Genomic DNA, 15,296 nt, shown 5'->3' with positions numbered 1-15,296 from the left:
CTCTGTATAGAACCTTTTCCAAGTCCGGTCCAAACAGTAAATTGCCTGTGAAGGGAATTTCACACAATCTATTTTTGAAAGCAATGTTTCCGCCCAACGACTTTAGCCACAGGGCTCTCCTGGCCGAATTAATTAGGCCAGTGATCCTGGCCGATACCCTCACAACTTCAGCATCTGCGGGAATGCTGCTGCTCTGGCTAGTGTGGGTATGGTCCTTACTAACACTTCTTTTGGGGTTTCTCCTTCTGGCAGCTCTTGCAGCCGAGTCAGCCAGACTAGCAAGGTCCGGAGGACCAGAGGGACTAAACGTTATCAACCTCTCTCCACATATACTTACATAAGCACAAAAAGAAGTATTATCTCTTGGGCTTTCATTCTGCCCCAATCAGGGCATGGATAAATTTGAAGTTATTAAAGACATCAATTTATTTGCTCGGAATCTGCTCCTAAAAGTATCATACAGTAAAAAACCCGCCACAGAACCAACACCCACACCATTAACAGCTGCTGAATTCCGGGCCATCAGAGACCTCAATTTACTTCTAGAGGAAGGAGGATTAGACAATCTGGAAGATGCAGACCCACCCATTGACAGTGAAGATGAAGAAAACAATACAGGACCAACGACAAACACACAATTTAAGAAAAAATCGCACATTTTTCCCCCACTCAACACAAACCCCGCCATCGCACTTTTTGTACGACAAACCACCAAAGACATAGAACAATTACGGAAAATCACCTACCCAACTAACCTAACATTGGAACACAAACAAGCACTAAAGGAATTGCAAGATAATGAATCCATTACAATAAAGCCCTCAGACAAAGGAGGCAATGTAGTACTTATGAGTAACGATAATTACAAGGCAATGTGCCTCAGCATTCTGCAAAACAAAAAATATTACAAACAAATCTCTCCTTTAATGGTACACAGTTCCAATGAAAAATTCTACACCCTTGTCGACAAAGCATATAATAATAAAACTATTACACAAACCCCTTGGGAGTTCATTTGAACAAAACATCCTCGAGTTCCAACATTTTACGCACTTCCCAAAGTGCACAAAGACCCATTAAACCCACCCGGACGACCCATCATCTCCGGAAATGGTAGTATCACCGAAAAAGTTAGTCAAGTGATTGACGCCCATCTCAAACCCTTTGTCACAAAATTGGCCTCATACATAAAGGACACTGGACATCTACTTCAAATCCTTGACAACATATCCATACCAACAGACGCCATTCTGGTCACCATTGACGTCGAAACACTTTACAATAATATTCCTCACTCCAAAGGTTTACAAGTGGTCGAGAAAGTACTTCAACAACAAAGCAGATATGACACTAACTTCAATTCTTTTATCCTACAGATGTTGGAATGTATACTCAATCATAATATCTTTTCCTTTTGTGGTACATATTATGTACAAACATGCGGAGTTGCCATGGGCACAAGCTGTGCGCCCACTTACGCAAACATATATCGTGGCGAGTGGGAAGAAGACTTCCTAACATCAGACGATAACAATATATACATCAGTCACATCCTACTATGGCAAAGATACATCGATGATGTACTCCTCATATGGCCCGGACCAGAAACACTTTTACTCGAATGCCTCAACAAAATGAACCAAAACAGATTCAACATGTATTTCACTATGACATACAGCAAAACAAGAATACCATTTTTGGACACCTATATTTATAAAGACAATTCTGGTAACCTCATGACAACCCTTTTTAGAAAAGAAACTGCCGGCAATACAATCCTCCACGCCAAAAGCTTCCACCCCGACCCTCTCAAAAAATCCATACCGTACAGCCAATTCCTAAGACTCAAGAGAAACTGTACCAGTCCCTCAGAATTTCAAAAAGAAGCCAATGCCCTAACCGACAGATTAATACATAGAGGATACTCCAAAACGTGCCTCAAAAAGGCATTTAATCGGGTCAATAAACAGGACAGACAAGAGATCTTATATAAGAAAAGGAAAGACATCAAAACAGAATCATCGTCTACTAGAATCATCATGCGATTTTCTAATGAACACAAAAAAATCAGAAATATATTACAAAGGAACTGGTCCATCCTCACCGAAGATCCTACGCTCAAAGATCTGGTACCCGATCATCCTCTAATCACTTACAAAAAAACTCATTCTGTACATAAATCTTTAGTACATAGCGAAATGAAACCCAAAAAAGATCCATGTAAAACCAAAGGGACTTTTCCGTGTGGCTCCTGCGCTCAATGCGCAGTAATACGCAAATCCACTAATTTCACTCTTCCCGACGGCGAAACATTCACTCCTCACCATTTTGCTAACTGCAAAACCATGGGGGTAGTTTACATCATGAATTGTGAATGCGGCGCATTCTACATTGGAAAGACACGTCAAGAATTCGGATCCAGAGTAAATAAACATGTACAAAGCATGACTATTGGTAATTTTTACCTTCCATTAGGCCGCCACGTAGCCTATTATCATAAATACAAGATGCCCAAAGTGTCCTTTTCAGCACAAGATCGCATCCACATTCCAGCCAGAGGAGGGGACTGGAATAAGTCCCTTCTACAAATTGAGATGCGCTGGATAAAAAAACTTAATGCTACCAGACCCCCAGGACTCAATGAAAGCGAGAGTTATCGCCCATTCCTAGAGGGCTTTACCTCCGGAAAAACCGATTGAATAATCATTTTCCCACATAACTTCTAAATGAAAATCCCCAACCATTACGCCCTCCTCTCTTTTCCTTTTCCTCCCCCTTACAAACCCTGACAGTATCCAAACAAATCCACAACAACATGCCCAATTATTTGTCGGGACTTACCCATCCCTGCCCAATATATCCCCTGACTTGAGTTTTCCCTTGACCCTCTTGAAGTAATTTACATTGCTGTATATATTGTATACACTTCTACTTATCATTAATTGTCATTTTTACACTTGTTATTTCTCTTTAAATGCATTACTGTTTATTGCATATTGCTCACAATGTGACTCCATTTAGTCTGTGCATCCCAGAGCCGGACTCTTTTCTGCCTCTCCCAAACCCACCCGGCACAGGTAATCCCAGAGGACCAACCCTCTGGGGAACGATAGAGAACTCGGGGATCGTATCCTCCGTCAGCACCCCCCAATGGGGAGTGGTATCTCTATCCAAGCCCTGTGCCGGCGGCTACGGAACAGCTTTCTCCCCACCACGTCACTGGCTAGATGCGCGCGCAACCCATCTGCATGCGCATCACACCGATACGCCGACCCGGAAGCCGGATCGGCGTCATGACGTCCCGCTGCGCTATGCGCAGGTGGGTATAAATAGCTGGGGATTTACAATAGGGCGCCACTTCCCTCCAGCAGAGGGAACGTGACGGACGCCTAGGACGTGCTTTCCCCGGACCTTCCTTACCTCCTGCAACTAATCGTAAGTTATCCATCCGACAATGCTATATTATGCATTGTCGGATGTATCTTCCTCAAGTGTTAAAAGCCGCTACTTCATGGCTCACTTGCACTTTTTCCATTTACCAGGGAACCACCGGAATCATTAACCGGAGCTCCCCCTGGTGGCATACTCTAATACACACCCACAACTGTAAGTGACTACACTTTTTATACAGCTCTCTATTAAAGCTAAAATTATACATTACTCCAGCATAAACTTGCCATCATTATTACTATGCAGGAGGTACCCAGAAGGAATACCCCTTTTTCACAGACCATCTGTATTTTACTGGGAATACTGAAACCTCAGATTGGAGCTTCCCCCACTGGAACAATTATAATTGTAAGTTACGAGCCCTGGCTATTACTTATCCTTGGCACAACAAAGTGAATCACGCACAATTAACCATTTCCTGATACAATGTGTTATCCTCACATTTCAGGTAATCAAGGTTCCCTTATATGACGGCATCAATACTCCATGTAAGTCTGTGAAAAACACTTCCCCACACTATGCCAGATAAACTTCACTCCATCACCACTCTTTATTATCTCATATTTTCAGATAGCAAATCCTCCTAAATCCTGTGTGATCAGTTTTGGGAGAGCGGAAAATACAAAGGTTCGGGATCTGACTACCCAGTCACATGTATGTGCATACTTACCTTATTATATTAATTACAAATTATGTTGTATCACCCTAATAATGCAATTCTGTGATATATATCAACCATATCTTTCAGACATGGTGACTCCTCCTCTTCCTTGATAAAGGCAATATACCACAAATAATGCCGAAACGCGTCGGAAGTACCTGAGATACTCTCTCTACATAAGCTCACACATTTGAGCAAATAGATAGAGTTCCAAGTCACCATTCACCTTGTCACCTCTTCATTTTACCTCACTCTCTCACATGGGTCTATAACCCATTGGCACAAATGATGACTTTTTACTTTGTGTACATAATATCTTGCTCAATTTTCTTTAAATAAATTGTTATATACTTTTATTACGTGTCTACTACTTGACTGGCCCTTAAAGTCCCGCCCCCCTTGACCTGAGGCACCAAAATTGTTTCAAAGACTAGCAAGGTCCTAGCTGTGCAAGTGTGGGCTATGGCCGGATTTAGGTTCGCTGCTCCAGCTTCCCAAGCTCTTTTTAGCAGTGCCTCCATCTTCTTATTCATGGGATCACTGAAGGTCCCAGAATCGAAGGCCAAGTAGGACTTGTTTGCGACTGGCAAGGAAGACATCTACTTTAGGGCATTTTGCCCAGGATTCCCTATTCTCCTCTGCGAAAAGATATTCGTGCTTAATCGCAGCTGATGTGAAGAGCGTCTTTTCTGGCTCTTCCCATTCTTTCTTGACTAGGTTTTTCAGCTTCTCATGACCGGAAATGGTTCTTTATTATTTCTGGTCGTAAGCCTTTGTACATCTTATCGTGTAAGGAAAGCTCTGCGACTTTTCACTCATTTATGCCCAGTGTATCTGCTATGGCTCTCAGCCAACGGTCTTCCGAAGAAAAAAAAGGGTGCCTTCTGATGCTGGGTCTTCATCATCTGAGTCAGAGCATAGGCTGTATTCAGATTCTGAGCTATATGAAATGGTTTCCTGCTCAGCTAGGTCGACCTCTTCCCCGCTGCATGAGGGGATGGATGGCTTACTGAAAGACTGGGTACTGGTGTGGCTGGAACCTCCAACTTTTCTATAACCGAACGTAGTAGCCCAATCATGATTTTTATTACCTTTTCAAAGAGTTGAGCATGTCTTTAGGGACCCCTGTGATTTCTTAGCCACCATTTTGCTGATGAATTTTTTGGCATGATGTTTTTTTCCCATTCTGGAGGAAACCTGCGCCCGCAAGAGGCGCATGTCTTGCTACTGGTCTTTGCCCTTCTCTTCTGGGGTCTTTGTCTGTAAACAAGCACAAAGGACCCAGTGAGACAGGCGGTTGCCATACATAAATGTAGCACTACTCCCTTGGGAGCTCCTGATTACAGGATCCCCTGGGTTACCATTAGCAACAACATGACAGTTTGACATTTTCCTAAGTGTTTTAGCTCAGAAAGGAAACAGTCCAGTATCTTTGGTTTTTGTGTTTTTATTTGGAACTTGGATAAGAGAAGGGAATGAGTGGGATACTCCAACTCCAACTGAATGAACTTTTTGAGGTAATCTGTACTTTACTGCTGAATAACTTCAGGGCCCTTCCTGGCACCCCCTTTACTGTAACTGTAACGAGACCCTTGCTCGCTTGCTTCCGCTCTCCCGACACTCCTCTGCTACTAATGAGTCAGCTTGCAGATCGCAACGTCTGATGGTTCGTTCATCCAAGGCTCCGGGATCCAAACTACAGCTATGTGCCGTTCGGAATCCATTAGAACAAACACCAGGCAGGCTGTATGTAAGTTCAAACAGGAAGACATTTATTGGAAGTACACAACACACTTTTATATAGAATTTGGAACATCCCGCCCCCAACAACCGTTTTCCTATTGGTCAATTGTAAAGTACATGTAGTCCTCCTTCAGGTCCTCCTTAGCCATGCAAATGAGGACTTGAAAATGAGTCAGCAGGGATTGGTCCGATAGCTTGATTAGAAGGACTGTTATGTGTAATGAGACAGAAGCCCCAGGGGGCAATCAATGTACACAATAGCCAGACACAGAACAATGGAAGGTCATTAACACTTAACAATGCGAAAGGGCAATCCACATTCCCTCCCCATACACAACAAAAGGAAAACCTGTCTGACATTGAAAGATATGTACGATACACAGCATTTAGGAAGAACAGATTTCATGGCAAATGGGAATAAATCTTTATATTCCTATATGGAGATATGGCTGGCAAATATGACCGTCCCATCTGAAGCAATTCAAACCATTAATCACCTGTCTTTAACTTCCAGTGATGGTGAGTACTGTCACAGTAACACTCCCAGTGTGAGCTAGCTCCTTGATCCCCTGACCTCTCTGGAATGGTCCCCACTCTTATCAGAACTCCTGGTATTCACAATACTGTTTTTCCCAACAGTCTCTGCCAGCGACTCCACTTGTCAGCGCTCTGGATAATCTACAGCTCAGCTCCACACACTGGGTTCACAAGGCCGACCGCCTGAACCACCTTCCTCACACCTGCAGGAAGAGAGAGAGCCGTCCCCCTCCTCCTGGGACTTTGCTCCCGCCAAAAGACGACCTGTCACATGCTCCCTCCAGGTTTATAGCCAATCCCAGGATGCATTGCAACAATGCCCACCCACTGAGAAAGCCACAAACCCTGGTGCCATACTGGTTAGGTTTCCTCCACTGTCCAACAAGCTCCCTCATTGGATACAGTGGGGACACTCCCCCAGACCCAGTAAATCACACCTGCGACTGGCAAAACTAACAGAACAAGCTACCCCGATAAGCAGAATGGAGCTAATAGATGCTTTTACCTAGCACCTGTCTAGGAGGGTGCTACATAAACATAAGTACAGTAACAGTTTGTAGTGAGGTAAAGACAGAGGAAACCCCAGAGTGCTCTGGCTTACCTTGGAGCTGTCTTGACAAGCAGGCTCTATAGGGCAGGTTGGAGAAGCATCAGACACTGTCAGCCTCAGAAAGAAGCCCTGCATAGGGACTTTTCAACTGCTTCCTGCTGCAGCTCCAGACCCACCCCCAGCTCACCCCATGCAGGCTGGTACACAGCCATCTGGTTTCCCGATGTGTGTTGCTTTAGGGAAGAGAGTCCATCTGCCTCCCCCCCTCCCCCATTTTACCTTTCTTTTCGCTTTCTTGTTTTAAAAAAAAAACGCACCGCCGCCCGGAAATGACGAAAGCAGAAGTGCCCTGCTCTGTCATCCAGCTCCGGGGGTTCCGACTTCACCAAAATGGCTGCAGACCAGAAGTGCATCACCGAAAGTGCTGCGGGGCTCTGGAAATGATGCCGCCATCTTGCTCCTCCAGCAATGTGGATTGGCTGTTCTCTGATGAGGCTGGCGGCCAGAGGGTAAGCTCATGGTCAGCCAGAGCCCTTAAGATGCTGGTGACTGAACAGCTGGCTTGACTCCAGTTGCAGTGGTCTTTTGGGGGAATACCATCGACATTTATTGCTGCTGGGGGGGGGGGGGGGGGTGGTTGCATACCCCTGAGTAGGGGTGAAACCTCAGGCGGAGGCCAGCTTGGCTCGAGTTGCTGCCCCTGACCTGCACAACCCAAAGCCCGCTGAGATAGATAGGAGTCCCCTGCAATTAGCACCGAGACTGGAGAAAAAAATAAACGTCTGCAGCTCCTGTGGATCCGGAGGAAACACAATCAAACTGAGCCATACAGGTGTGACTGACATTTTTATAATGGTGGACTATTGTGTTTCCAGTTTCAGGTGCCTATCAGGAGCCAAACTCAGATGCTGCTCTGGAGGATGATTAGAGAAATACTGATTAACTTGTAAGCAACAAGTGTCACAAAAAGGCCTGGTCTTCAAGTGGTTAAACTGCCCTCATTTACAGATCGAAGTTCATCCCTTAGATCTAAAAGAACCAAATATTGCAATGTTTCCTTTTATCTCCCAGCACTGAGCAATGTTGATAAACATTTGCCGCCTTCTTTTTTTTTTTTTTTGACAGCTCTGTGCAGCTTGGCAGCAGCTCTGCACTGAAGCGCGGAAATGCTGGATTAAGATTGTGAGGGGGGTTGAATCGAGACCGCGATTTTGTAACGATTAATCGTGCAGCTCCACCTGGCTGATACCCAAACAGCAGCAAATTGCTGACCTGAAACATCAGCTACTGATGCATCTGCATACTTATTGTGGGTCACCAACTATTTACCCTATTTACATCTAAGAATTCACATGCGAGATCAGGCTCCACACAATCACATCTCAGATGCTGACACCTCTCCTTTGGAGCCTAGGGCAGAGCATGTCAGAATAAAACTTCTTCCTGCTGGCTAGGTTAATAAAGAAAGAATATTTTGCATCTCAGCGTGCAGCAATCTTGTTGCTAGTAGAGCTTATTCAAGCCATTAGGCTAGCATGACAATCGAGCAGTTCGATTTTCAGGACAAAAAGATCAGCAATATCTTCAATAAATACTGTATCTTTCAGCGCTATTTAGCGTTTACCTGCTTAAAAAGGAATAAAAAAAAAAACACAAAAGCAAACATTGCAGTTTACCAATTCTTAAAAATTAGTTTTAATTTTTAGGCCATTTTCACTTGGTGATTCAGTAAGTGTTTTTTCAACAAAAAAAGCTGACCTGCAGATGTAGCAGTTAGGGGGTTGAGTCAAGTCATTTGCCAATGGGAAGGGGACTTACAATGATCATCTTGTGTTTATGTATATCCTTGATCCCAAAAGAACTGTTGCTGGGATTGGTTAACTGGAGTTTCATATTCCTGATTAGAGATGGCCTTGCGAATTTTGCTTGTTTGCTACCCGCCAAATTTGCGAACACATGACGTCGTTCGTGGCGGCCACATTTGTTTACATTAGGGAGAACTTTGACCCATGACATAGCCATCAGGTGGAACGGGACAGCCAATTGAAACATTCCAGCACTTGGACAGTCCCCCTACCCTATAAATAGACCTGACCTGGCAGCCATTTCACATTCCGCTTTTTGCCAGTGTAGGAAGAGGTCTGCTGTGCTCATCAGAGAGAGTTCGCTAGACACATATAGCACTGTGAAGATCCAAACAAGTCCTTTTCAGGGCATGTATTTCGGTATAGGCCTTCTACAGTCTCTTTTCAGGTTAGGGACAGGTATCCGTTGCTTTTGGGGCAGTTAGAGATCGGCTGCAGTCACACAAATCACTCTGTTAATGTCCACAAAAGTCCTTTTCAGGGCTGGTATTTCGGTATAGGTCCAGTCTCTCTTCAGTATAGGGACAGGTTATTCAGTCTGTGCTGTAGGGGCAGTTAGAGATCGTCATCTGCAGTGACACAAATCGCTCTGTTGATGTCCACAAAAATAATTTAAAGTGCTGCAATGTCGTTATAGGGTCTATTACAGTCTCTTTAGTATAGGGAAAGGTATCCAGTGGTTGCTGTAGGGGCAGTTAGAGATTGTCAGCAGTGACACAAATCGCTCTGTTAATGTCCACAAAAGTAATTTAAAGGTCTGCAAATGTTTTGGTATTGCTGTGCAGAGCACTAGAAAGGGAGGGGGGGGGTAATCCACAGTATAATATACATTGTAGAAAGCATATTATAGTGGATTAGTAGTATTATTGTGCACTGTGCAGCATTGTGACAGGTGTGGTGGTGAGACTGAGCGTTTCTGCAGCAACACTACACACAGTGACAAAAGCACTTGTAATGTATTATAACTGGTGTGATAGATCAATTGCCCCCCCCCCCCCAATACCACATATTGAAGTGGGGTGTTATCTGAGTATACTTTTACATGTTTATTTGTGTCATGCAACAATATTGCCTCGTTTGCTGAGTGAAGTCTGGTACACACAGTGCCAAACTCACTGGCCAATTTTTGGAACTGGTGTGATACACCAATGCCCCCCCCCCCCCAATACCACATATTGAAGTGGGGTGTTATTTAACAGTATAATTATATATAACATACACATAAGAGTGTATTTTAGTCCTGCAAAAATTTGGCCTCTTGCTGTGTAAACAGTGCTACACGCAGTGACAACAGTTACTGGCCAATTATTTGTAGAGCTGGTGTGATAAACCTGTGGCCCCCAACAGGGCTGCTGTTAGAAAACGCGGGGCCCCGTACAGACTACCTGGCAGGGCCCCCTCAAGAAAATTTTAAAGATATATTTAGCTAAAATTACAACAAAATCACTATTATCAGACACAAATATAACATAACTCGCATAATTCCTGCTAAATCTAAAAAAAAAAAAAAACTATGTTAAATAAAAATGAAGATGAGATGAGAAAAATATACAGGCTGGGCAGTTGGAGCTCAGTGATCAGAGAGACAGAGAGAGAGAGAAACAAAGTTACAATTTACAAATAAACTCCTGAGCAGAGATAACATTAGAGCCAGTGCTGGGAGGGGGAGCCCACACAAGGGAGGGGGATTAGTGAGGGACAACTGTCTCTTTCTCAACAGATAAAAGCTGATAGCAGGGAGAGGGACAGATCAGATTCAGGTGCTGGAGGAAGATTTCTGTAATTGTTGTCCATCACTAATCCCCCTCTCTGTGTGGGCCCCCTGTGTGCTAGGGCCCCCTACAAGAGGGCTGGTGGTCCTCCCCTATCAGCGGCCCTTCCCCCCAATACCACATATTGAAGTGGGGTGTTCTCTGAGTAAACTTTTTCAAGTGTATTTGTGTCATGCAACAATATTGCCTCGTTTGCTGAGTGAAGTCTGGTACACACAGTGCCAAATTCACTGGCCAATTTTTGGAACCGGTGTGATACACCAATGCCCCCCCAATACCACATATTGAAGTGGGGTGTTCTCTGAGTATACTTTTACATGTTTATTTGTGTCATGCAACGATATTGCCTCGTTTGCTGAGTGAAGTCTGGTACACACAGTGCCAAACTCATTGGCCAATTTTTTGAACTGGTGTGATACACCAATGCCCCCCCAATGCCACATATTGAAGTGGGGTGTTATTTTTTTTTTTTTTTACAAACAAGATTGCTCTTTATTGAAAGAAAAAACAGGAACAAATAACAGTATACAATATACGTGTAGCTGTAGAAGCTGTACAGCATCAATCAATAGGGGAAGGGTAGGTGTGCCGGAAGCACTAATACAATTGCATAGGGGGAACTCAGCAGTAATAAAGAGTAGAGAACACAGGAGGGACAAATGTAATTCACAGAAACAGAAATATCACAATTAAATAGTAACATGCAGACCAGGAATTAATCTGTGCCATCTAACCAGGGCTGCCAAATTTTCTCAAACTTGTGGGGACAGTTTCTGTTGATGTAGGTAAGTTTATACATCGGGAGAGCCCCATTCACCAAGGCCTCCCACGCGGCCGGCGTGGGAGGGGGAGACCCTGCAGCGTGATTAAATAACACACTGCACAAATGTTAGTGGGTCACACTGTAGCATCACGTGACTACAGTGTACCAGGAATGTTGTTATTATAGTGTTATGTTTTTATATCTCATATTAGATTGTATTATTTATGAGACCACTGTGATGAAGAAGGAGTAACAACATTTCAGCACATGTTTAATTGGTTATTATTTTCTATGAGGACGTTATTCCTGTATATGAGTCTGTTGATAGAACTAAAGGATGGATGGGTCAAGGGATGAGAATTGAAAGATGGAGGAATCCATGAATAAGAAAAAAAGGATGAAAGAATCTGAGGATAGGAATGGAAGACTGGAAGAGTCCAGGAATATTATTAGATGGAGGAGTCTGGAGAGGAGGTGATAGGAACTCAGGGGCGGACTGGGCCGGGGGGAAGGAGGGCAATCTCCCCCTGGGCCGCTCTGATATGCTGCTGTAAAAGGCCGCTGTGTCGTCAGCTCAGAACTGCACACAAGCAGTTCCAGAGCTGGCCGAGTGCGGCTGTACATGAAGCGATGTGTTGTGTTCTGTCACACAGACAGGGATGACAGTCTCTGTGCTTAGAGGACGAGTTACCAGCCCCTCCCTCCTCCACATGGATTGGCTGCTAGAAGACTGCTGTCTGTGAAGAGAATGTGTGGGCGGGAAAGTTCAAGCTGAGCAGTGAGTCGGCTTGGCAGAGAGCCTGAAATGAATCCTGTTGGCCCAGTGCCCGTCCAAGTAAGTGACTGTTTCTCCTCACCTCCCCCTCCCCCTGCTGTGTCTCCCTCCCCCTCTCTGCAGAGAGATTTTTATTTCTAGCAGCCTGTGACAGTACCTTGCTTGCCATAGGCACAATGCAGTGGGGACTGGGCACACACTGGTATGGTGTGGTTTGGCTGCAATGCTGGCGTACTGGCAGCCTTCCTGCATGTCACCCCCAGTCCCATAGACCTCCTATTAGACTGCACATTTTTACTGCATGTCCTGAAAGTGCACAAAAAATCCTGCATGCTGCATCTTTGGTGCATTTTCTGAAAATGCAGTAAAAACGCTCAACCTAAAAAGAAGTCTAAGGGACTGCGGCTAAGGAAAACTGCGATCATATCAGCACATCAGCCAAACCGCAGCACACTGTGTGAGCCCAAAGGCTTAAATGCACTTACAGCAGGCACTGCCACTTCACTGAAAAGTGATCCATGCTCAGGTCACTTTTCAGAGGCATTTGACAGGCAGTGAGGAGGTGATATCACATTTCCTCCCTGCCTGTTTAACTTCCTAAATGCCAGTCCCTCTAGGTTAATGGCACTTCTCAAAGAGGGGGGGGGGGGGGTGGGCTCCACTTAGGTGTAGAAATTCACTTTGAACTCCACCTTATTTCTATTCCATTCACCTCATTGTTTGAACATTTATTACCTGAAGAGAGTTATGGAAATAAGGTGAAGTTCAAAGTGAATTTCTTCACCTAGTGGAGCCCCCCCCCCCCTTTTAGAAGATTTGAGGATGTTATTAACCACTTAAGCCCCGGAAGATTTTGCCCCCTTCCTGACCAGGGGGTATTTTGCGATTCGGCACTGCGTGAATTTAACGGAAAATTGCGCGGTCGTGCGACGCTGTACCTAAACTAATTTGACGTCCTTTTTTTCCCACAAACAGAGTTTTCTTTTGGTGGTATTTGATCACCTGTGCGATTTTTTGATCATGCGCTATAAACAAAAAAAGAGTGACAATTTTGCAAAAATAACAATATTTTCACATTTTTTTTATACAGTCAGGTCCATAAATATTGGGACATTGACACAATTCTAATATTTTTGGCTCTATACACCACAACAATTGATTTGAAATGAAACAAAAAAGATGTGCTTTAACTGCAGTCTTTCAGCTTTAATTTGAGGGTATTTACATCCAAATCAGGTGAACGGTGTAGGAATTACAACAGTTTGTATATGTGCCTCCCACTTTTTAAGGGACCAAAAGTAATGGGACAATTGGCTGCTCAGCTGTTCCATGGCCAGGTGTGTGTTATTCCCTCATTATCCCTTTTACAAGGAGCAGATAAAAGGTCCAGAGTTCATTTCAAGTGTGCTATTTGCATTTGGAATCTGTTGCTGTCAACTCTCAATATGAGATCCAAAGAGCTGTCACTATCAGTGAAGCAAGCCATCATTAGACTGAAAAAACAAAACAAACCCATCACAGAGATATAAAAAACATTAGGTGTGGCCAAAGCAACTGTTTGGAACATCCTTAAAAAGAAAGAACGCACCGGTGAGCTCAGCAACACCAAAAGACCTGTAAGACCACGGAAAACAACTGTGGTGAATGACCGAAGAATTCTTTCTCTGGTGAAGAAAACACCATTCACAACAGTTGGCCAGATCAAGAACACTCTCCAGAAGGTAAGTGTATGTGTGTCAAAGTCAACAATCAAAAGAAGACTTCACCAGAGAGAATACAGAGGGTTCACCACAAGATGTAAACCATTGGTGAGCCTCAAAAACAGGAAGGCCAGATTAGAGTTTGCCAAATAACATCTAAAAAAACCTTCACAGTTCTGGAACAACATCCTATGGACAGATGAGACCAAGATCAACTTGTAACAGAGTGATGGGAAGAGAAGAGTATGGAGAAGGAAGGGAACTGCTCATGATCCAAAGCATACCACCTCATCAGTGAAGCATGGTGGTGGTAGTGTCATGGCGTGGGCATGTATATGGCTGCCAATGGAACTGGTTCTCTTGTATTTATTGATGATGTGACTGCTGACAAAAGCAGCAGGATGAATTCTGAAGTGTTTCGGGCAATATTATCTGCTCATATTCAGCCAAATGATTCAGAACTCATTGGACGGCGCTTCACAGTGCAGATGGACAATGACCCGAAGCATACTGCGAAAGCAACCAAAGAGTTTTTTAAGGGAAAGAAGTGGAATGTTATGCAATGGCCAAGTCAATCACCTGACCTGAATCCGATTGAGCATGCATTTCACTTGCTGAAGACAAAACTGAAGGGACAATGCCTCAAAAACAAGCAGGAACTGAAGACAGTTGAAGTAGAGGCCTGGCAGAGCGTCACCAGGGATGAAACCCAGCGTCTGGTGATGTCTATGCATTCCAGACTTCAGGCTGTAATGTAAAATGTAAAAAGGATTTGCAACCAAGTATTAAAAAGTGAAAGTTTGATTTATGATTTTTAGTCTGTTTCATGACTTTTGGTCCCTTAAAAAGTGGGAGGCACATACAGTGGGTATGGAAAGTATTCAGACCCCCTTAAATTTTTCACTCTTTGTTATATTGCAGCCATTTGCTAAAATCATTTAAGTTCATTCTTCTTCCTCATGAATGTACACATAGCACCCCATACTGACAGAAAAACACAGAATTGTTGACATTGTTGCAGATTTATTAAAAAAGAAAAACTGAAATATCACATGGTCCTAAGTATTCAGACCCTTTGCTGTGACACTCATATATTTAACTCAGGTGCTTTCCATTTCTTCTGATCATCCTTGAGATGGTTCTACACCTTCATTTGAGTCCAGCTGTGTTTGATTATACTGATTGGACTTGATTAGGAAAGCCACACACCTGTCTATATAAGACCTTCCAGATCACAATGCATGTCAGAGCAAATGAGAATCATGAGGTCAAAGGAACTTCCTGAAGAGCTCAGAGACAGAATTGTGGCGAGGCACAGATCTGGCCAAGGTTACAAAAAGATTTCTGCTGCACTTAAGGTTCCTAAGAGCACAGTGGCCTCCATAATCCTCAAATGGAAGACGTTTGGGACGACCAGAACCCTTCCTAGAGCTGGCCGTCCGGCCAAACTGAGCTATCAGGGGAGAAGAGCCTTGGTGAG

Source organism: Pelophylax lessonae (genome assembly GCF_965119305.1).
Source record: "Pelophylax lessonae genome assembly, chromosome: 9".
Lineage (NCBI taxonomy): Eukaryota > Metazoa > Chordata > Amphibia > Anura > Ranidae > Pelophylax > Pelophylax lessonae.
This window is presented reverse-complemented; position numbering follows the sequence as displayed.